This window comes from Melopsittacus undulatus, chromosome 2, assembly GCF_012275295.1.
Source record: "Melopsittacus undulatus isolate bMelUnd1 chromosome 2, bMelUnd1.mat.Z, whole genome shotgun sequence".
In the NCBI taxonomy this organism is placed as follows: Eukaryota; Metazoa; Chordata; class Aves; order Psittaciformes; family Psittaculidae; genus Melopsittacus; species Melopsittacus undulatus.
Genome location: NC_047528.1, coordinates 17,000,745 through 17,022,552, shown reverse-complemented (window position 1 = coordinate 17,022,552; position 21,808 = coordinate 17,000,745). Strand labels below are relative to the sequence as shown.

Below are 21,808 nucleotides of genomic sequence, written 5' to 3'. Positions count from 1 at the left end.
GAGTAAAGCCTAGTTGTATAACTGGATTGAATTTACATGCTAACTGTATGCGGGATGTGAAGTGCTTGACTTGAAAGAAGCGCAGTGAGAATAAAGATAATGTTCTTGCCTTGAATTTCTCAGTAAAAAAATGTGTAGAACCTTGAGAATAATTGTGAAGGGTCTTGTATGTAAATGGGAAAAAAGATGGGGGAGGGGGAATAAAGTAATAAAAATGGGAGATACATGGTTTACTTTTCTATCTCCAGTAGATTCACAAAAAATAAAGCTTGTTAAACATGAAAACCGTTAACTAATTTTTAATGGAAAATACAGAAGTACCAGTTACATGCATGTCTTGGATGTTTTAAACTTTGAGTTTAGTGGTGTGCAGATGGCCAAGGACAATAAAACCTGAAATGAATTAATATTCTAAAAATATTTTAATATTCATGGGTTGAAGGTGGGGGCAATGTAGTTGGATGTTTCTTCTACGGTGGTGTTATGAAATCGTTCTGTAGAACTTGATTTTTGTGACTGAATACAGCAACTATATACAGCATACACACCTCATGTTGTCGTAAGTACGAACCAGCTGATTTTAACATTGTTAGCCTTTCACCAAACCCGTGACAATCTGGTGTTGCGTTTGCATCTCATAGCCAGAGAAGCACCAAACAGAAATTGCTTAGTAATTGTGTGATAGGATTAAGGTATTTTCATTAGGTTTTCCCCTTTATTTTCACTATATTTATTTATATGAAAGGGTGAAAAAAATTATTCTCAGTGACTATTTGGGGGAAAAAAACCCCAAAAACCAAACCAAAACAAAAAACAACCTACAAAACACTCCTCCCCAAAAAGCCCCCCATTGCCAGCCCCTGCCAAGAAAAACAGATTTTCCTTCATTAGATAACCACATAAGCAGGGTAGAAAACCACAAATATGTAAGCAATTTGGAAGAGGAAACATAATAAATCTAAAAAGATGTAAACTCCACCATGATTTATTGTAACTTTCTTTACAGCTGTTTGCTCTTAGCATTTAGGCATTTTAATGTTTCTTAATGAATGGTTAAACTTTTTATTTGCTGTAAAAGGATTTATTTTGCAGTACTTTTACTAAGTTTTACATATTTTTATTTAGTGAAAATTGCAGGAAAGAACCCTGCATAAACCAGCTGTCACAGTACTGTAGAATGCAGCTGTGAACTGCTGGCAGGAGGTGGTCTTTCAAGCTGCTTACAAATTATTTAGTGTATGCTAATGGAAAACTAAATCTTTTTGTGTAAAATAATAATGCAGTACATGCATTGCTGCAGATAGGCATAGCCCTTTGCCTTCATTGCTGCTTGGTCGTGCTTCCTGCCTGCTTTGTGCCACCCTTGCATCTCTGTGCCCATGCAGTGAACAGGGTAAAAAAATCCCAGTGAAAATATGCTCATTTCATTGTGTAAGGAAAGAACACCAAGGAGTGGGCAGTACAGCAAGACTTTTCTTGGCTGTGTGGATTTAGGTTAATTTGGTTTGACTCTACATGCCATGTAGAGAATGTAGTTGCACATACCTTCTCATGAAGTGAGTTTGGATTACTTTTCAGTACTTTTTAGAAATACATAATTTAGAACAGAGAAGAACTGTGCTGACGGCTTTAAGATGTCTGAGTAGCACCGTTTTATACATTCTTAGTGATGACCCAAGAGGACAAGTATTTGAAGTAATGAAGAAAAACCCATACACTAAAATTTTGAGCCAAATTGTATGTGAGCTTGATCTGTCTGTTCACTTTCTGCAGTTGCCAAGAAGGTTGCATGCAAGCCAGTAAAATACAGAGAATAGTGTTCTTCACGATTTCTCCAGGAAAGATGATATACACAGTTGCATTAGAGAAGCAAGGCTGTTCAAGTGTACTTTTTCTTGGAAAAAAAATATGTACCACAATTACAAGATGGAAAATACTGTCTTTTAAAATGCTAACTTTCTCATTCTTTGATACAATAGCACTGCGTTGTTCCATATATTATGCTCCACTTTTAAGGGACAGAGCATATGAAAGGTAAGCTGCAGCTCCAGTTTTAATCATCTTTATGTCAAAAGCCTTTTCCAGAAGGAAAAAAATAAGAAAGAAACAGTAGTTCATCTGCAGTTTTGTCGTAATGTGGAACGTTGTGCTTCTAGAACTTCCAGCATTTTATCAGTAGCAGTTCCACATCTGACATTTTTGGAACCAGAGCTGTGCCAAATAATACAAATGAAGTTTCTGCCTTAGTTTGTGAAAAATGTAACTACTACTTTTAAAAACCTGAATGTTCAGATTTTTGAAAGGAAATGTATGAAATAATTGTCTTATACTGAATTACTGGTTTAAAAATTAAAAACATGTCACCTTGGCAGTTGGGATGGTTGTGCTTTTATACCCATTTTGGTGTATGCCTGTTTATCATTGCCATGTTATGCTTTGTATAGTTTTTGTTATACCACTTCATGCATGTTCCATATCATTCTTGCATCGTAGCTGTGTACAGTTTCATATTTCATTCACACTGCTGAATGTGAATGTCTGTAGAAGGGGGTACTAGAGCATTTGTTTGGTATTATGTAAACGGGGGGGGGGGGTGTTAGTTGCTAAGTTTGCTTTCTGTTTTGTGTTCGCTCTGCATGTCTAGTGCACCATATGCTTTTTCCATTGCAAATGGGGGAAAAAGTAGCAAGTTATGAAGATGTACTTCTTAGGAAAGTCAACGTAAGTCTGGGATACCTCTTACAGCTTCCAAAATGACAGCTGGCTCAGGAGAATAAAATCACTTTATATACATTCATGCATGATTACTTACAGATTTTTTTACCTGCTTATGGCCCACTTCAGTATTAATGGTGAAGTCAAAAAAATAGCTCAGTTTCCATGGATAATCTGGTTTAATCACAAGTATGTGTACAAGACAGTAAATTAATCACAAATGACTTGATGTTTGCTCTGCATAGTACTGTAACTCCCCAGCTTGTATTAAACGTAAAAAAAAAATAGTTTGAGTTTCATCATTTTTGAAGTGAAGCTTTAAAAATTATATTGACTATTGAAAGCCAGACCACAGAAGGGTGGTACGGGGGGATGTGTGGGAGGGGTGAAGGGAAATGCAGATCATGCTCTCCTGAGCTGCATTACGTTACTGGGCACACATTTTTTTAAATTGGAGCCACTGTGCAAAACGTTGTTATGAACACTTAATAAGAAATATCTTGTTTTAACCCAGTTACAAGTTTCAATTCATTGTTGGCATCTTAAAAATAGAATTGGTTAGGTTAGGCAGATGTACTTTACTGTGGATATTGGCATGTGTTATGAAATCATCAGAAATAGGATAATTTGAGTGATGCTAGTTATGGAAGACTGATAATACGTTGATCCTTTAAGCCTAGTTGGATAAAAGCCGATCTTTAGCATTATTCTTACCATATTGGAAATGAATCATTTCATGTATCTTTTTCTTCTTCCAGATAACCATAAACCTGAATTTCCCAAGTGTCTGATAGTTTTGGAAAAGACAGATTTTAAAACTGTGCCCAGAATCTTAGTATTACATTTATACTTCTGCTTTATTGCTGTAGTAGTGACAGAAGTACGCAGGGTTTGACAATCTTTGTCTAGATTTTTGAGGGATGATAAAGGATTGATTATTCTATGCTGCTTAATTATTGAGGCCTCAGGTAGGAAAACTGGTCATGTAGAATCTTCATACTAATGTAAAAAAATCAAAATTGTTTAAAAAAAAATCCAGTATCTTCAAAACTGCCAACTGTCAAGGAAGCTGAATGGTATATCTTTGAAAGAAGGTGGGAAAGCTTTATTTTGCTAGAGGTGTTACATATTTATGAAGTATTTGAACAGTAAACCTTTCACTGGTCTCATATTGAGGGCATTGTGACTCAACCCTAACTTTATAGGTGTTATGGTGACAATTCTGCAAGCTTCTGCAAAGCTTTAGAAGTTATGCGAGTAATAAGACATTCTGAATATAGGATTGGGTCAGATCATTCATCTTTGAAGACTCTCTAGCCTGTTCCTGGGTATCCTTACCTGTTCCATTTAGGACTTTGTTTCCTGTTCTGTATTCCAGGTTTTCTTTAACGTTTCCTGATGATGTGGAAGATACAGCTTTATCTGGGGGTTGTAATACCAAGCTTGATGGACGTGGGTTAAAGGAAACGATCATATGTCAGAGACACAGTAAAACCAAAAACCAGTTCTTCATATGATTTTGCAAGTCATTGCATACCTCTCCATATGTATTTTGCTAGTACATGAGTATCACATATATATTCTTAATCTGATGTGTTGCTGAAAAGATTTATGGCTCTTCCTGAGGGGAAGATAGAAAACTTTGGATTAATTTAATATTAAATTTTCTTTTGTATAAATTAGTTGACAATAATTGACAGAATACATGACAACTTAAAATAATAGATGGGTACCTTTTCTTGACTCACAGGTGTGAGGAGATAGTAATATGGAAAAGTAAAAGTGGATAAGTACTCTTCATGTATTTACAGATAGGGAAGGTAGTAATGTGGCAAAGAATGAAGATGTGGTTTGACCTCATCTTTCAGTCTCTCTTCTAAAAATCTGGAAGTTGCCATAGGATTAAAACCTCCCAATACGACTTGATAAACTTACCTAGATAAAAAGCATCTAAAATTCTTAAATGATCTTTCAGAGTTCTGCTATAAATGAAACTATTTCAATGTAAATGTGCAAATAATACTTTAGTAGGTTAAAGAAGTCTAAATGCCTGTGTTCCAATAAGATCAGGAGAAGAATAGTATTATTGGGGAGTTACTTATATTTTCTAATTTTTTTTTGTCTATATAACCTTAAAGGAACAGAGGTGGGACATTAATGACATGCAGGAAAAGGCTAAGTATATGAGTCAGATTGTGCTGGGAAAGAACTGCAGCTCAAATATGTAACTTAGCGTGCCAATAGAGGCTTCCAGTAGAGACCTTCTCCCAGGATTCGAGAGCTCCTGGTTAAACGTAATTGCTGGCAAAAACATGGTTCTGCACTAAGTGCAGGAAAATGGCATCTTTGCCTTGATTGTGACAAAAAAACTTCATTATCTTGCCACAGAGATCGATCTGAGTGGTTGAACACTGGGTACCTGAGGTTGCTTGTCTGCTGATAGAGTACATGTACCAGCTCCAGGACTGTCAGCCTTCCCAGGACTTGGAATATTATAGTGCCTTTAGTTGTTCTGGCAGTTGCTTTACCTGCCTCAGTTAATCAAGTTCCTTTATGGCTACAGAGGTGCTTTTCAAAGTCTTAATCTCTTCTCCTCACCTAATTTCAGTTGCACAGTGGTAGCTGCAGCAGTTGGGGTTTGAGGGTGGTCTGGTTGTAGAGCACTTAAATCAACATTTGCTCTTGCCAGCTACAGTGGTCTTACTTTACTCCTTTTCAGTTATTGTAGTGCGCTCCCAAACGTTAATTTTCTTGAATTACAGATGTGGTATTCTCAGCCAGGCACTGATCTGAGCAAATGCTTAAGAAATAGTATACACAAGTTTTCAAAAAATTCAAACTGGTTATACCCAGATTCCTTTGAATAATTCAAGATTTGTTATGGGAAGTGAATATTGGATGATTATTTCAGTCTGATTCCCTCATTTTGTAATAAAGAAGCAAAGACCTGGTTTTACCTCAATGTGCTGAGGTTCATCTTTAAGTTACTTGGATATCTGCATTTATTTTAGCTTGCACATGATGTAAAATAGAATCACTCAAAATTCATGCATAAATATACCCTGTCAGAGCATACTCAGCAATCACATAATGATCAGATGCAAAATTTTGCAGAACTCTGTGAAAGTAAGTTGGTGGAAGTTGTAAAATAAGATGGAAATGAAGTTAAGAGAAGGCGAGAACAAAGTTGAGCAGAATAGGAGAGCAGACTGAGATCTTTTTAAAATGGTATGTAAAAAGTAGTGAAAGAATCTGGTAACAGGTAACTGCTCTGTTAGCCATTCAAAGAAATTGATGTATCATTTACTATACAGAACTTCATTTTGAAATGTGGTCTTTGTTGGAGAAGCTGCTGCTTGCTTATACAGTTTCAAAGCATAGCAAATAATATTTATAGTGTGTTAAGAGTGTTTTTTCCTCATGTACATCAAAAGCCACAAACAGGTAACATAAATAACAACTTACATGTTGTAGTTTGTGTTCATAATCATGTTCTTATTAATGTGTTGATATTTACAAATTGTACACATGACATAATTTTGATAACTTACTATTAAATGCATATTTTTAATGTGAGAATTGTAGTATGACCTTATATCTTGAAATCTGAATGAAGTGCGAAAAATAGTGCCAACAGCTAGTCATTTTGATTTGAAATACTTCAGTCTTTAATGTGATGCCAAGTAATTGTATGTAAAATGATAACAAAAGGAAGTTCACTCTTTCGTGCCATGTGGTCTTGGTTTAGTCCTGTGCAAACATGGTTTCATCATTAGGCTTTTGTACTTAGTTCTCAAGAAAGTTGTCAAGTGGAGTGTCACATTTGAAGAGGGGGATAGGTGGTAGAAGAGTTAATTTTAGTAGTATTCCTAACACACACTGAGATGCCTGATAGTTAAATCTGTTACTCAAACTTGAAATTATTCCTAATATTGTACTTTTTGGTTCTCTTCGTTACATGTTAGCAGGTGCTTCCTTAGCTGTGCAGGTATAAGAGCTGAGGCTTAATGCTTTTTTAAATGTTGGATATTTACTTCGCTATTTCACTCCAGGTAGGAATAACAGGTTTATCTTGCAGGTAGTAGCCACTTTTTCTAAAAGAAGGAATGTAAAGTGGTACAGGAAAGTTGAGATAAATCTTGGTGCAGCATCAGCAATATGTCCAGTTGAGCAAGGAAAGTACAAAAAAGCGAAGTTTGAATCCCAGCTTGTCAGACAGCGAAGTTTGTACAACAGTAACAAGTAGAGAATCTGTGCTCTTTGGTTTTGTGCAATTCAGCTCACCACGTATTCTGCCTTAAAAATTCTCACGCATAACTTCTAGCCCAGGTCTGAATAATAACTGCTTAGACTGGGCAAGTGCATGCTTGGTTTCCTGCCAGGACTAGCTATGTCATACTGAAGCATCTGTAAGTGCCTTGATCTCTATAAAGCACAAGTTTTCATGAAAAATGGTACCTTTATTGAACATTGCTTTAGGTTTTGTTGTTGTTTTTTTTAAACAGGTAAGTATTTATGTCAGTGGACTGATGTGTGATAACATTTGCAGGATACCCTGCAGTTTATTAATGCTGTTCTGGTGTCTTTGTGCTGAAATAGCTTCCATTTTCTATGTATTTCAAATCTAATGTAAGATTTTTTTCCCCAACAAATATGGCTTTATTATGGTGGAAGGTAGAAGTTGGTATTAATATTGTCATGAAGTAATCAGAGCTAAAAATTGTCATCTAGCAGAGTTAGTACAGGAAGGAAATTGCTGGACTGCATGACAATCTTTTGACAAGACCAGAGGCAATGGTCAAACTGAAGCACAGGAGTCTCTGCTTGAACATCAGGAAACAAGTTTTTAACATGAGGGTGACCAACTACTGGCTCAGATTGGCCAGGGACGTTGTGGAGTCTCCATCCTTGGAGATACCAGAAGCTGTCTGGACATAGTCCTGGGTGATCCTGGCCATCAGCTATAAGTGGCCCTGCTTGAGCAGGTAGTTGGACCAGGTGATCTCTAGAGCCCCTTCCAACATTAACCCTTCCATTGTTCTGTTACATAAATAAAGCTTTAACTTTATTGAACTGTATATAAGTTAACGTTAAAGTTCTGTGATATGCTTAGGTATTTGAATGCTTCCTTGCTCAGTTTCATTTCAACATAGATGTATCTATTGTTTAGCGTTGTTAAATTTTACATTTTCAAATTAAGCACTTCAAAGATGAAAGCTCTTGGAGTGAATCTTGAGTTGTTGCTGTTTACAAGGACCATGTGACCACAGCTTGCCCTGCCCTTTCCCCCAGCACAGTTTTACGGCTTCAGAGATTTTAGTCCCACAAAGATAAGCAATTCAGCTGTCATTATTTTGGAAGAGGAGGTTAGGACACTGGCCTAACTTGGCATCTGCTTCAAAAATAACAGGTAAGGAATCCTACAGGAGGGAATGGGGAACATTGTGTAAAGTTGGGTAAAGCAGCATTGCTAACACCTCATAAATATATGCATGGTATATTATTTTCACAATTCCTTAGGAATGTTGGCTTGTTTTTTTCAATTGGACAAAGTTTGGATTATGCATAATATAAGGAAGTTTTCCTTGAAACTAGATTTCCCCTCTCGTTTTTAGAAGATCCAGAATATCCTCAAACTAGTTAGGTCATTACATTTCAACTATATATGCGTTTTTCTATAGTAGAAACTTAATGCTGATTTTAGTCTTAAAATTGTAAAATCTTGTAAAACTCTTGGGCTTTGCCAAAACACATTTTTGCTACTTTAAAACAATTTTTTAAAATACTTTGAAATCAGACTAAAAGGATATTGATGAAACTATGCTTACTTAAATGTGTCTAAAATTTTCTTTGTAGTTCTCTCAGATTGCATGGTTGTAAACTTCTTTGCACAGTGTACAGCGCAATGAGGTCTGGTGTCCTGGCTTTCTTTAAAGCACTAGAGAAATACTACTGCTTAACCTTTTGCTAGCTGTGCTGGTTTAACTATATCTCATTACAGCAGATTCTCTAAATTTGTTTCAAACTCAGTACATAAACAAGCCATATGTTTCTGTGGTACATGAATTCACTCAATTTCTAGAATTTGACAAATCAAGCTCATGAAATTTTAACTGACTTCTCTAACTCCCAATGCTGAGTGGTAGAGCAGTTTCACATGCTTTTCATCTGCCAGGTTTCTTAAGTTTTCTTTGTTAATTGGTGAAGTCACATCTATACATTGTCAATTCTAGATGAAAGAGGTGAGGGTTAAAGGTTAGTCCCTTGCTGCTTCAGTATTTTTGTACTACTTAGTTTTTCTACTATAGAAGGTTCAAGAACTTCACATCTGTGTAACAGGACATGTGAGTGCTGAGAAAATAATACTGTTAACTCGGATATTTTTCCAAGCTGGTTGGCATGAACAAAATTTATAGAAATGTGAGCATCTGAAGACATTGCTGCTGCATTAAAGACAGCAGCTGTAGAATGGATAATTAGGAAAATCGCTGATTAACCAGCTGTTCTGGTGTTCCAGACTCCTCGACATCGGAATGTTAGCAATGTAGGGGAGAGGGCTATATTCAAAAGTACAGGATTGAGTTGCTGTTTCATATAGGATTATTTTAATGACTTTGACTGCAGCCTCACAGCTCACAAAATTTGCAAAAATATATATTATGAAAATATAACACTTTATACTGTGCAGTAGAATCCATTAGTGATGTTAAGAAGTTAAAGACTTCATTCCCTTCTGCTGATCAAATCCAAAATTCTTTGAAGTGGTAGGAAATCTCTTTTTTTTGCCCCCAGAAATAGATCCTCATTTTGTATTAAATGCGCGGTCTTACATCTAGGAACATAACTTGTAAATAAGCAATTTTGATTAAATTTATGAAATACCAATTTCAGGGTCTTCAAATTCAGACCTTGCTTAAGATACAGAGGTACACAAAAATCCTTGTCCTTTCTGTGGTAGCTTGGAGGTTATCGCATGTAGCAGTTCCTCATTGAAAAGACAGTAGTGGAGAGTACTCTGTTAAAGCTGATTATGTGTTACTTGAGATAGGTTGTACTGAAGAGCTGTTTTTTCAGTTTTCTGTGATAATGGCTAAGTATATGCACAATATCACTCGGCTTGTGCATGACACGTATTCATCTCTGAATAGGCATGTTTATCATGCTGTTTGCCTTTTAGAATATTTCAGATTATTTTTTCTTGGCACCATACCCACTTTGAGCTTTAATTTAAAAAAAAGCTTTATCATATGAATGAAGATGATTCAGAGTCTATTGCTTTGAAAGGAACTGTCTACTGTGTTCCTGCTCACTCTTAGAAATCCCCTTTTTCAGCATGAGCTGCTAGGATGCGTTCAGGTCTAACAAAGTAATTAGTCATACACAGTAGGGTTTATATAGGGTCAAGAGGTTGGAAAGATCTTAATTTCTTGTGGAGAGACAATCATGGAGAAGTTGTTACTGGCTGGTTTTTGGGATTGTCTTCAAGAACATTGTAGATTTATTTGGCTACAGTTATGTCATTAGTATCTACTGGTTGCCAGAATTATGTCTCGCTGCTTTCTCTTCAGTAAATCTGTCTGGCCAAGAAAGAGAAGGTAACTGGAAACTAGATTGTGTTGGGCCTTTGGAGGTTTTAGCCTTGCTGGTTTTAGATGGGAGGAGTGGGAGGGAGAAGGAAAGCCTAATTGTTCAGGTCTTTTTTTTTTTTTTTATAATGCTAAAATACAGACTGACAGATGAGCAGTTTGTAATTGTCGCTTCCCTTTAAGAGAGGTACATGTTTCTCAATAGCTGAATTAATTTCCCCATGTGGAGGTTATGTCCCAGGAAATGGGTATTTGTCCAGATGACAACTCCAGCCTGGTTCCCACAGCTGACAGTCATCACCATGGCCCTTATTCCATTTCACCCGCTAAATTATTTAAATACTAGCACTTGAAAAATTACAGCTCTAGTTATAAAGAGTTAGAGGGCTGTGCTCTTCGTATGTGCTTTAGGAATAAAGTATGCATCTTGTGGAATGTCTGTTATGGATAGAGAACTTTCAAAATCAGATCTGTTGCAAGCTGCACGATGGGGGAAGGGGGATGTGGGATGAAAAGGAAGCAAATGGGGGAATTTATGAATTCACAGCACTTTTAATAGGACTCAGACATTAAAATAGTGCCAACTTTGAAATCGTATTTACTGTGAGCTGCTAGCCTCAGCCTTTTCCCAGCTGTATCTGATAAGGTAAATATTACCTTTATTGTAAATGTCTGTGGTTCTGTGTTGTAATTTGCATGTGTGTCACTCCTGAGTTGCTTTTTGGGCCTGTTCCTGGTGCAGAGCTAGCCTGAAAGGTTCAACCTGTGTGTGGCTTTCAAAAGTAATTCTTCTGTAACAAATACTTTACAGGGTGTGCTCAGCTTTCTGATCATCAAACAGGACCTCAAGATGTTGATAAATTATTTAAAGAAGTGTATCTGAGAGCATACAGAATTCTTAATCCCCTTGCACTACTGTAATCGGGTGCTTTCCAGGCAGTCTTCCTCTCTAGAGCCATTTTTTTATGGCTCCTTGGCTCTGCAACCTGTTTCTATGTCTAATTCCCCAGACTGACTAACGGATTATGTTAAACCTCTCAAACATTGAAGTACTGCCATGCTATTTTAAATCAGAGGTACTTTTGGAGAAGGGGTGATACAAATTGGGCGAGGGAGGAAGGAAGGTGTGTGTATGGGTGAGAGCTGTTTTGAAGCCTGAATGGCTGGGGCATGGAGCTGTTTGATTTTCAGACACTTTGGGTAATTATTTTTCGTGTAGACTCCAAAAAACATGCAGTTCAAGATGTTTAACCCTTATTAACAGTTATTATTTGGTCCTTTTTGAATATAATTACAGTAATGTGTGAATTAATAAATGCAATAGGAATAAAATTATACTCTGACTTGCTGTTTGTTCTTCCAACTGCACTTACTGCTAATGCAAGCAAATTATTCAATAACTTTTAAAATTACAAAATCTTAAACTTTTGCATCAGTTTTTAGTGCACTCAGTATTAAAACGTAATGAGACTTTTATGCACCTCTATTCTGAGATGTTCTAAAGTAGGACAACATTTTACTGCAGTTCAGTTGTATTATTTTCATATATAGCTTTGCCCTTTTAAATTATGCTTGTACCACAGCAGCCTGCGGAACAAGGAGGAGACTGTTCGTGCTTCCATGCCCTCAGTTACATTGAGAGCAGTTAGTCGTCAAGGTTCATCAATAACTGTGTTGTGTGCAGGGATCCTAATTATTGTAATGGCAATAATGTGAGGAGGATTAAAGGTCACTGTGGCCACATGCATTGACTGGCTAAAAGACAGTGTTGTGTTTGATATGTTTTAAAAACCCTCGAAAGCTGAATAACCTGGGGCTCTTTGGCACTTAATCTACTCCAAGCAGAAGTATGAAAATTTAGGAACTAGTGAATATTCTTGGAACAGCTGCTTTTTAACTGCTGAGGTAATAAAATTAAATGTAAAATCTGTTGTAGTAACAACTGAGTGCTAAGAATGGGTAGAGAATAAATGGTTTTATTTTTCTGGTAATGTGAAGTTTTATTTCCCTGTGTTACGGGTATTTGAAAAGAGAAGCTTCTATATTTATATATATAGTTTGAAATGTCACAGTTATTAACTGTCTTTTTTATTTTTTAGGTTACTGTTAAAATCTTAAAATGCAGATGAATGACTGGCTCATGCAGAATCCTGCTATCTTACACATACAACAGGAAATCTAAAGAAAGTTTTGTACAAGGTATGTATTAGAGTATTTGGCTTTATTCAGCAAGTACTGAAATTAGGAGCCCTCTTTTTAAGTTCATATTTGTGATACGATATGCAGTAATTCTGCTTTTACACTTCAAGTAATGCTTGCTTTCAGATAGTGTAATTCTCTACATAATTCCTGTCATACATTAGCATGTTTTTAAAGGACTCGAAATATATGTACACAGCCTCTATGAGACAGCTGCACCTCTGGTTAGCCATCATATTTCTTACATCTGAAGCCCATAGTGCCACATTAATATGATGCTGTGGCTGAGCTATTGGATATTATTGATGCATTGCATTCAGAATCCAGTTTGTATGGTCAGCATTGTAGTTTTTGAGTCTGAGCAGCCTTTGGGATTAAGCCAGTAGGCTTTGGTATGGAAGGCTGTGTCCATGTACTCTTTAAAGACTGAGATAGAGAGCTCAGTTTCCGTATGTACGAGTAGGTACATGCAGTAGTAGGTAGTACATACAGTACTACATACAGTACGAGTAGGTAGTATTACCTACAATGGGTGCTAAAAGCATCTCTGTGAGACTGACAGATGCTAAAGTTTTGAAGAGTAACTTGATTCTGTAGTTCCAATAGTTCTGTAATTCTAAAATATCAGTTGCTTTTCTGAAGTAAAAATAATTTTAAATGGTGGGATTCATCTGAGATGTGCAAGTTCTACTGATAAAGCTAGAGGCATTCGGGTTAGTTCTCTGTGTGTGTTTGGCCTAGTTAAATGTGTTCAGAGCTGCCACTATAGTTGTGTTAAATAAATAAATAAGTAAATAGAGAATTAGTTATATAAAGAAAAAGATATATTGAGGTATTTATCAATGACATGTGAAAAATGTCCCTGGCCATGGCAGAGAATCTTCAAAGGTCCCTTCCAACTCAAATGATTCTGTGATTCTATAGTAGTAGTCTATATCATTAATTACTAATTTATTTATTGCTAATGAGAGGGGTCCTTTTACTGATTTTTCAAGTCAGCTATTAAGTTTGGGAAGCAAGCAGTAAAACTTCAGAGAGTTGCATGGGAAGTATAAACACGATGGGGTCCTTTGTCATTCTGTAAAAAGCACGTGAAGAAATCTTTCTGCATTAACATATCTCAGACCGTACTGTGAGTTATAACTAATAATGAAAAATTGCCCATGTGGTGTTTGGTTTCCAAAACTGAAATAGTTCTAAAATTCCTAACCAAGACAGGCAGAATTCTATTATGCTCTCCACGCTGTTACTCTCTTCCTGCTATGCCTTCAGATGGAGAGTTGGAGCTCTGTTCCCCTCCGTACTCTTCAGGCCACCTCAGTTAATGCACTGTTTGCCAGGCAGACTGCTAGTTACCCTTGCTATTGGAAATCGCCGCTCCTCTGAGCTGTGCAGTGCTAACTCCCATCTTACCTTTGTAGCTGAAGCTGGGGATGCCTTTCACAGAATCCCAGAATGACTGAGGTTGGAAGGGTACTATGAAGATTGTATAATCCAGCCCTCTGCCCAAAGCAGCATGTCAGGTAGAGCAGAGTGCCCTGAACTATGTCCATTTGGGTTTGGTTTCCAAGGAATGGAGACTCCACCACCTCTCTGGGCAACCTGTACCAGTGCTTGGTCACTGCCACGGTTTAACCCCAGCCAGCAGCTCAGCACCACATGGTTGCTTGCTCACTCAGCCCTGCTGGGATGGGTGAGAGAATCAGAAGAGTAAAAGTGGGTTGAGATAAAGACAGTTTAACAGGTAAAGCAAAAGCCACACATGCGAGCAAAGCAAAACCGGGAATTCATTGACCACTTCCCATTGGCAGGCATCTCCAGGAAAGCAGAGCTCTGTCACGTGAAACCATTGCTTGGGGAGACAAATAACATTACTCTAAAGGTCCCCTCATTCTTCTTCCCCCAGCTTTTATTGATGAGCATGACCCCATATGGTCTAGAATATCACTTTGATAAGTTGGGGTCAGCTGTCCCAGCTGTGTCCCCTCCCAGCTCCTTGTATACCGCAGCCTGCTGCTGGTGGGGTGATGTGCGGAACAGAAAAGGCCTTGTCTCTGTGTAAGCTCTGCTGAGCAATAACTAAAACATCCCTGTATTGTGTTGCTCAGAGTCACCGTTTAGTGGTGGACAGTGTAAACTTTACAGTTGGAGTCAGTCTTAAAAGGTCTTTTTCAACATAAAAAAATGTTACTATTCTGTGTATTATCAGCACTGTTTTAATCCCAAATCCAAAACACAGCCCTGTAGTTGCTACTGTGAAGAAATCTAGTTCTATCGCAGCCACAGCCAGCACAGTCACCTTCATAGTACAAGTTCCTTGATGTTCACAGGGAACCTCCTGTGTTCTGGTTTGTGCCTGTTGCCTCTGGTCCTGTCTCTGGGCACCACTGGGAAGACTCTGTCATCTTTATACCCTCTAATTAGAAGTTTATAAATATTTTATTTGTAAGACTTCTGCCCCTCCTTTTCTAGGCTGAATAGTCACAGCTCTTTCAGCCTTTTTAGAACATGAAGGATGTTCCAGTCCCTCAGTTGCCTTCCATTCCCTGAACTCAATCCACTATGTCCATGTCTCTGGTATTGGCAGGCCAACACACAACACTTCCGATGTCTCACTAGTGCTGAATTGAGGGGAAGAATCATCTCTTTCCATGTGCTGTCAACTTGCTTTGTAATGCAGTACAGGATGCTATGGACCTTCTTTGTGGCCAGGTCACAGTCTTTGCTCATGGTGGTTGCTGGACTTGGTGCTTAACAGGACCCCCACCCCCATCCTTATCTGCCAAGCTGCTTTCCAGCCACTTGGCCCCAGCCTGTCCCAGTGCCTTGGGATGTTCCTCCCCAGCTGCAGGATTTGGTATTTCCTTTTGATGAGCTTTATGAGGTTCTTTTGGCCTGTATCTCCAGGTTCTGTGGATGGTGACATGGCTCTCTAGCACATCAGCCACTCCTCCCAGTTTGCTGTCACCTGCAAAGTTGCTGAGGTACACTGTCCCATGGTCCAGGTCCTAAACGAAGGTGTTGAAAAGGTCTGGCCTCTCTACTGATTCCTGGGGTACTCTACTGGCCTCCAACTGCACTTCATGTCTTTGATCACAATGTTCTGGGCCTGGCTCTTCAGCCACTCTTCAGTCCTACCTCATTGTCCACTTACTGGCCTGTACTTTATCTGCTAGTCAATGAAGATGCTGTGTCAGACAGTGTCAAAAACCACCCTGAAGTCAAGGTAGACAATATGCACTGCTCTTCTCATGTTGCAGGTTATCTTAAGTTTTACTGAATCTGTGTATTATGTGTTTTTTTGTGAAACAGCTATGGGAACATCTTTATTTAAGAAGTTAGCCTTTTTGTTAGCATAGGTTGCTGTGCAGCTTGAAATCTGACTGCATTGCTTGAGGTCTCTGTTCTCTGTAACATGTTAGCTTCAGTCCTTACTCTCTAGACTGCAACCAAAGCACCTAGGATCTGTTGTACATAGGATGAGTTATTTGGCAACCTGGCAAGGTAGGTATCTAACCAGCCAACTTGGCAACAAAATAAGATTAGGATGTGCTATAGATGAACTATCCTCATTATACTTATTATACTACTAAAAACCACACCCACAAAAGACCCTTGTCCGGGTGAAGGCCCTTCCTCTGCGCAAACATAATAACAGAAGACATAATAATGTTGAAATGACACAGCAGATACTGCAATTATGTGCAAATCACTAACCTGTCATTGTAACTGGGAGTGTACTACCTTGTAATTTTTGTGTATAAATGTAACAACGAAATTGGCATGGGGTGTGCTTGATTTGTGGAAATCCCACCTAGCACCCAGCACTGCAGTAAAGAAGTTCCTGCTTCTTAATGCTACATCGGCATTAAGGAGGTTTATTCTCCCGACTTCTGGTGACACTCATAGCCACTGAACTGGTCACCTCATCACAGAGGCTGTCAGGTTAGTATTCTTTAGGGCTTGCAAATGATACTGTTCCTTTGTAAATCCATGGTGACTGCTCCCAGTTACCTTCTTTTCTTTCTTGGTCTGGAAATGACTCCAGTAGTTGATCCATCACCTTCACAGGGCCTGCAGTTCCATGGGTGCCTCACTGGGTACCAGTGACATCAGTTTTCCCGTTGTCTCAGTTGCTGTGGCCTTTCGGCAGTGCCAGCATTCGGCTCCCTCAGCACTGCTGTGTGCCCCTCCCTTGGCCTAGCTTGTGACGTGTGATCAGTTGTGTTCCCTAACTCGGACCCTGTTACCTGTCTGACACTGGGGAGGGCTGAGGAGGTGGGAAAACTGATGTGTGCTTTGTTCTGTGGTTTTGTCTTGCGCTTAACTAAGGAGATCTCTGTTGTTTTTGTAGTGAAATCACAATTAATATTAAAATTATCCCCCAGTAATATACAACATAAAAATTATCCGCCAGCAATGTGTAATATACACCAGGCTACAGAAATAAGCCACAAGGATTTACTCACAGAATCTAGAAATGACAAGGTCTCTCATTTCGCATTTAACACAGTTAAAACTCATTATCAGAAAAGTAGTAATAACAATAAAAACACTTGATTAGTATTTTCTGACTCAGAAGAGATTGTGCTGATGTTTTTTCTCGACCATGAAGCTGTTGGGAATTGAGCCTTGTTTGTCCTTAGGTCTCAGACTGCCCCAGCCCAGGAGCCATGTGGGAGCCCCAGTGCTTGGCAGGTTTCCCGGGTGCCTCAGAATTTTTCTGTCCTCAACTTAGTTTCCTTCCTGTGAAGGAAGAGCGGATGGCCAAGGCTCCCTGGAGATACAAGTGTTCCTTTGACTGACTAAATAATGACTCCTTGTCTCTGTGGAGTGATAAAATCCTTTCTTTCTCCTTCCCCATTATTCCTTTGTGTTTGTGCTTCAGATTGCAGTGTGAACCTGGCTGACAGAGCCTGATGGCCTCATTACATTGCATTAAAAACTGAGGGAAGATTAGATTAAAAATATGAGTGGATTGCATAGATTTTTTTTTTGGCAAACAGTGAACGAGCTGCAGAACATGGGGAGAATGAGGCAAATTAGGCACGTGAACTAAGTCACACCTGCTCAGTCTGATCTTCCTTAGCTTGTTGCTGGGCAGGATTTGTGGAGGTGAGAGTGTGCCTTGGTGTGCTGCTCTGTTCCCTCTCCAGCTCTGAAATCGATCAGCATCCAGTTCTGTTCTACAGAAAATGTGCTGGGCTACAACCTCCTTCATGATGAATCCAAACTGTGCTGTTGGGCTGCTGCAGAGTGCTGGAGAATTCCAGGTAACCTCTTGGGAAGTCTGTCTGGGAAGGTCTTAGCATTTCCCAGCTCTTTACATTGCAGTATTTCCTACTGCATTGCTCTGTAGTTCGCTTTTTGAGTTGTGTGCTTTGCTGTCCTCTAAAGTATGTGCTCAAGGAAGTTCTCACTTCATTGTCTCCTGTATGATTCTATGAAAGTTGTTCTTTGCTTCAGTGTGAATGGCTGATGGTAATACATACTCTGAACTGAGGCTGTCTTTCTGCTGTGCCAAAGTGGTGCAAAATGCTGCCCTTCAGATTAGGATTACAGGGACAATCAGGGTGAGAATATTACCATGTTGTTGCTCAACCGAGCACCTGACAGTGATTGTGATGAAATCATAGAATCATAGAATAGTTACGGTTGGAAAGGACCTTAAGATCATCCAGTTCCAACCCTCCTGCCATGGGCAGGGACACCTCACACTAAACCATATCACACAAGGCTTCATCCAACCTGGCCTTGAACACTGCCAGGGATGAAGCATTCACCACCTCCCTGGGCAACACATTCCAGTACCTCACCACCCTAACAGTAAAGAATTTCTTCCTTATATCCCATCTAAACTTCCCCTGTTTAAATTTTTATCCAATACGCCTTGTCCTGTCACTACAGTCCCTAATGAATAGTCCCCAGCATACCTGTAGGCCCCCTTTCAGACACTGGAAGGCTGCTATGAGGTCTCCGCACAGCCTTCTCCAGGCTGAACAGCGCCAACTTTCTCAGCCGGTCTTCATATGGGAGGTGCTCCAGTCCCCTGATCATCCTCATGGCCCTCCTCTGGACTTGTTCCAACAGTTCCATGTCCTTTTTATGTTGAGGGCACCAGAACTGCACACAATACTCCAAGTGAGGTCTGACGAGAGCAGAGTAGAGGGGCAGGATCACCTCCTTTGACCTGCTGGTCACGCTCCTTTTGATGCAGCCCAGGATACGGTTGGCTTTCTGGGCTGTGAGTGCACACTGCTGGCTCATGTTCATTTTCACATTGACTAACACCCCCAAGTCATTCTCCGCAGGACTACCATGAATTTCCTTTTTGCCCAACCTGTAGCTGTGCCTGGGATTGCCCTGACCCAGGTGTAGGACCTTGCACTTGGCATGGGTAAACTTTATGAGGTTGACATCAGCCCACCTCACAAGCATGTCAAGGTCCCTCTCAATGGCATTCCTTCCCTCCAGCGTATCAACAGAACCACACAGCTTGGTGTCATCGGCAAACTTGCTGAGGGCACACTCAATCCCACTGTCCATGTCAGTGACAAAGATATTAAACAAGACTGGTCCCAACACTGATCCCTGAGGGACACCACTCGTTACTGGTCTCCAGCCGGACACTGAACCGTTGACCACAACTCTTTGAGTGCGACCATCCAACCAGTTCTTTATCCACCGAGTGGTCCACCTATCAAATTGATGACACTCCAATTTAGAGACAAGGATGTCATGTGGGACAGTGTCTAACACTTTGCACAAGTCCAGGTAGATGACGTCAACTGCTCCACCCCTGTCCATCACTTTTGTAGCCCCGTCATAGATTGCCACCAAATTGGTCAGGCAGGATTTCCCCTTAGTGGAGCCATGCTGGCTGTCACCAAGCACCTTGTTGTTTTTCATGTGCCCTAGCATGCCTTCCAGGAGAATCTGCTCCCAGATTTTGCCAGGCACAGAGGTGAGACTGACTGGTCTGTAATTCCCTGGGTCATCCATTTTCCCCTTCTTGAAAATGGGGGTTATATTTCCCTTTTTCCAGTCATCAGGAACTTCAACTGTCTGCCATGATTTTTCAAATATGATGGCCAGTGGCTTTGCAACTTCATTCGCCAGCTCCTTCAGGACCCGCGGATGGATTTCATCAGGTCCCATGGACTTGTGTACATTCAGGTTCTTAAGCTGGTCTCGAACCAGATCCTCTCGTACAGTGGACCCAAGGTCTAGGTTTTCACAGTCCCTGCATCTGCCTTCCAAGACTTGGGTGCTGTGGTCAGAGCCTTTATCAGTGAAGATTGAGGCAAAGAAGCCATTCAGAACCTCAGCCTTCTCCAAGTCCTGTGTAGCCAGTTCTCTCGAAAGTTTCCGGAGGGGGCCTACGTTGTCCTTAGTCTGTTTTTTAGCTGCTACATACCTATAAAATCCCTTCCTATTATCTTTAACATCCCTTGCCAAGTTTAGCTCCAGTTGGGCCTTAGCTTTCCTAACTTGGTCCCTAACTACCGTGACAACATCCTTGTATTCATCCCAGGTCACCTGTCCTTGCTTCCACCTTTTATAAGCCTCTTTTTTTCTTGTGAATTTTTCTCAGCAGCTCCTTATCCATTCAAGGAGGTCTCCTGGCCCTCCTGCTGCACTTCCTTCTAGTTGGGATGCAACACTCCTGAGCTTGTAGCAGGTGATCCTTGAATATTAACCAAGAGTCTTGGGCCCCCCTGCCCTCTAGGGCTGTATCTCATGGAGCCTTGCTAAGGAGGTTCCTGAAGAGGCCAAAGTCTGCTCTCTTGAAGTCCAGGGCAGTGAGCTTGCTGCATGCTCTTCTCACTGTCCTGAGGACCTCGAATTCGACCATCTCGTGATCACTGCATCCAAGACTTCCCTGGAGTTTCACATTTCAAATGAGCCCTTCCCTGTTGGTGAGCATGAGGTCAAGCAGGGCACCTCTCCTTGTTGGCTCCTCTATTGCTTGCAGAAGGAAGTTGTCTTCCACACAATCAAGAAACCTCCTGGATTGTTTGTGCCGGGCCGTACCGTCACCCCAACAGATGTCAGGGTGGTTGAAGTCCCCCATGAGAACAAGGGCCTGCGAGTGTGAGGCTTTTCCTATTTGTCTGTAGGGTTCTTCATCCACAGATTCCTCTTGATCAGGCAGTCTGTAACATATCCCCACAGTAATGTGTCCCGTCACCGATTTCCCCTTAACCCTGACCCACAGACTTTCTGTTAACTGATCACTTGTCCCCAGAGTTCCATAATCTCCAGCCTATCCCTGACATAAAGGGCAACTCCCCCTCCCCTCCTACTGGGCCTGTGTTTTCTGAAAAGCCTGTAACCTTCCATTCCAACACTCCATTCAGAGGAGCCGTCCCACCATGTTTCTGTGATGCCTATTATATCATAGCCCTGTAGATGTGCCCATATCTCTAATTCCTCTTGTTTATTCCCCATGCTATGGGCATTTGTATAGAGGCATCTGATCCGAGCTCCAGATGAAGCTGGCTCATTGGCTGGAGCAGCTAGAATATTACTACATTGCTCAGAGTATTTATTATAGGTGCTGGCAACTGACTGTGTGTGTTGGGATGGAATGATGCTCCCCTCCCCCAGCACAACTAGTTTAAATCATCCTTTATTTATCAGTTTCTTTGTAGTATTTTTGTGCTTTACATGTGGTTCTCTCCCACCCTGTTGCTCTCTTTGCTCTTGGGCACCAGAATAGTGTTGTTACTATTAAATACATAGCACCTAGCTGAACAGTGGAGTGGGACAAATTGATAGCTGTCATTCAAGCTGTATTCTTTTTGCTTGTAGATGGGTCTGCCCTGTAAGGACTGGGCCATGGCACAGTTTGAAAGGATGGGAGGATTCATGTGGAATGTGTGCCACCTACACCTGGGACTAGGAAAGACACATAAGAACCTGCAAAGGGCATCTGCCTGCAGGATTTAATATGCTTATTCCTGGATGAGCCAGATGAGCCAACACATTCCAGGTATGTGATGTTGCTGTCCCCCACCAAGGTGGAGGTCTCCACAGTGCAAAGCAAAGTTGAGTTTTTATTAGTAAAGCTGATGTTGGCCAACTTCGGTGTGTTCCTGAAGTCATGACTCCCTTTCTAACTAGACCGTACCAAAAGCAGACTGTCTTTCCAGAAATACTAGTGCTGGGAAATGGTGTTGATAAAAAGGTTAAAGTTTGCATATACTACAAGAGGAATCGAGTAAATGATACATTAAACGACTGCTCCTTGTTTAAAGCACTAAAATGTGACAAAAAATAGGAAAGTGGTGGCTCTAGTTAAGAAT

General features: G+C 40.2%; 1 protein-coding gene across 3 annotated transcripts in view; it reads left to right on the top strand.

The window, feature by feature from the left end:
- Nucleotides 1-21,808, top strand: part of PSPC1 (paraspeckle component 1) — a 62,477-nt gene that overhangs the window by 39,904 nt on the left and 765 nt on the right. Inside the window, exons 7-9 of one of the 3 annotated variants that reach the window (XR_004080656.2) lie at nucleotides 12,401-12,500; nucleotides 17,693-17,773; nucleotides 21,315-21,495. The gene's annotated coding sequence lies outside the window, so the exon portion shown is untranslated. Of the gene's footprint in view, nucleotides 1-12,400; nucleotides 12,501-17,656; nucleotides 17,774-21,314; nucleotides 21,496-21,808 lie in introns of all 3 variants that reach the window. The other 2 variants (XR_004080655.2, XR_004080657.2) reach the window with 2 other exon arrangements.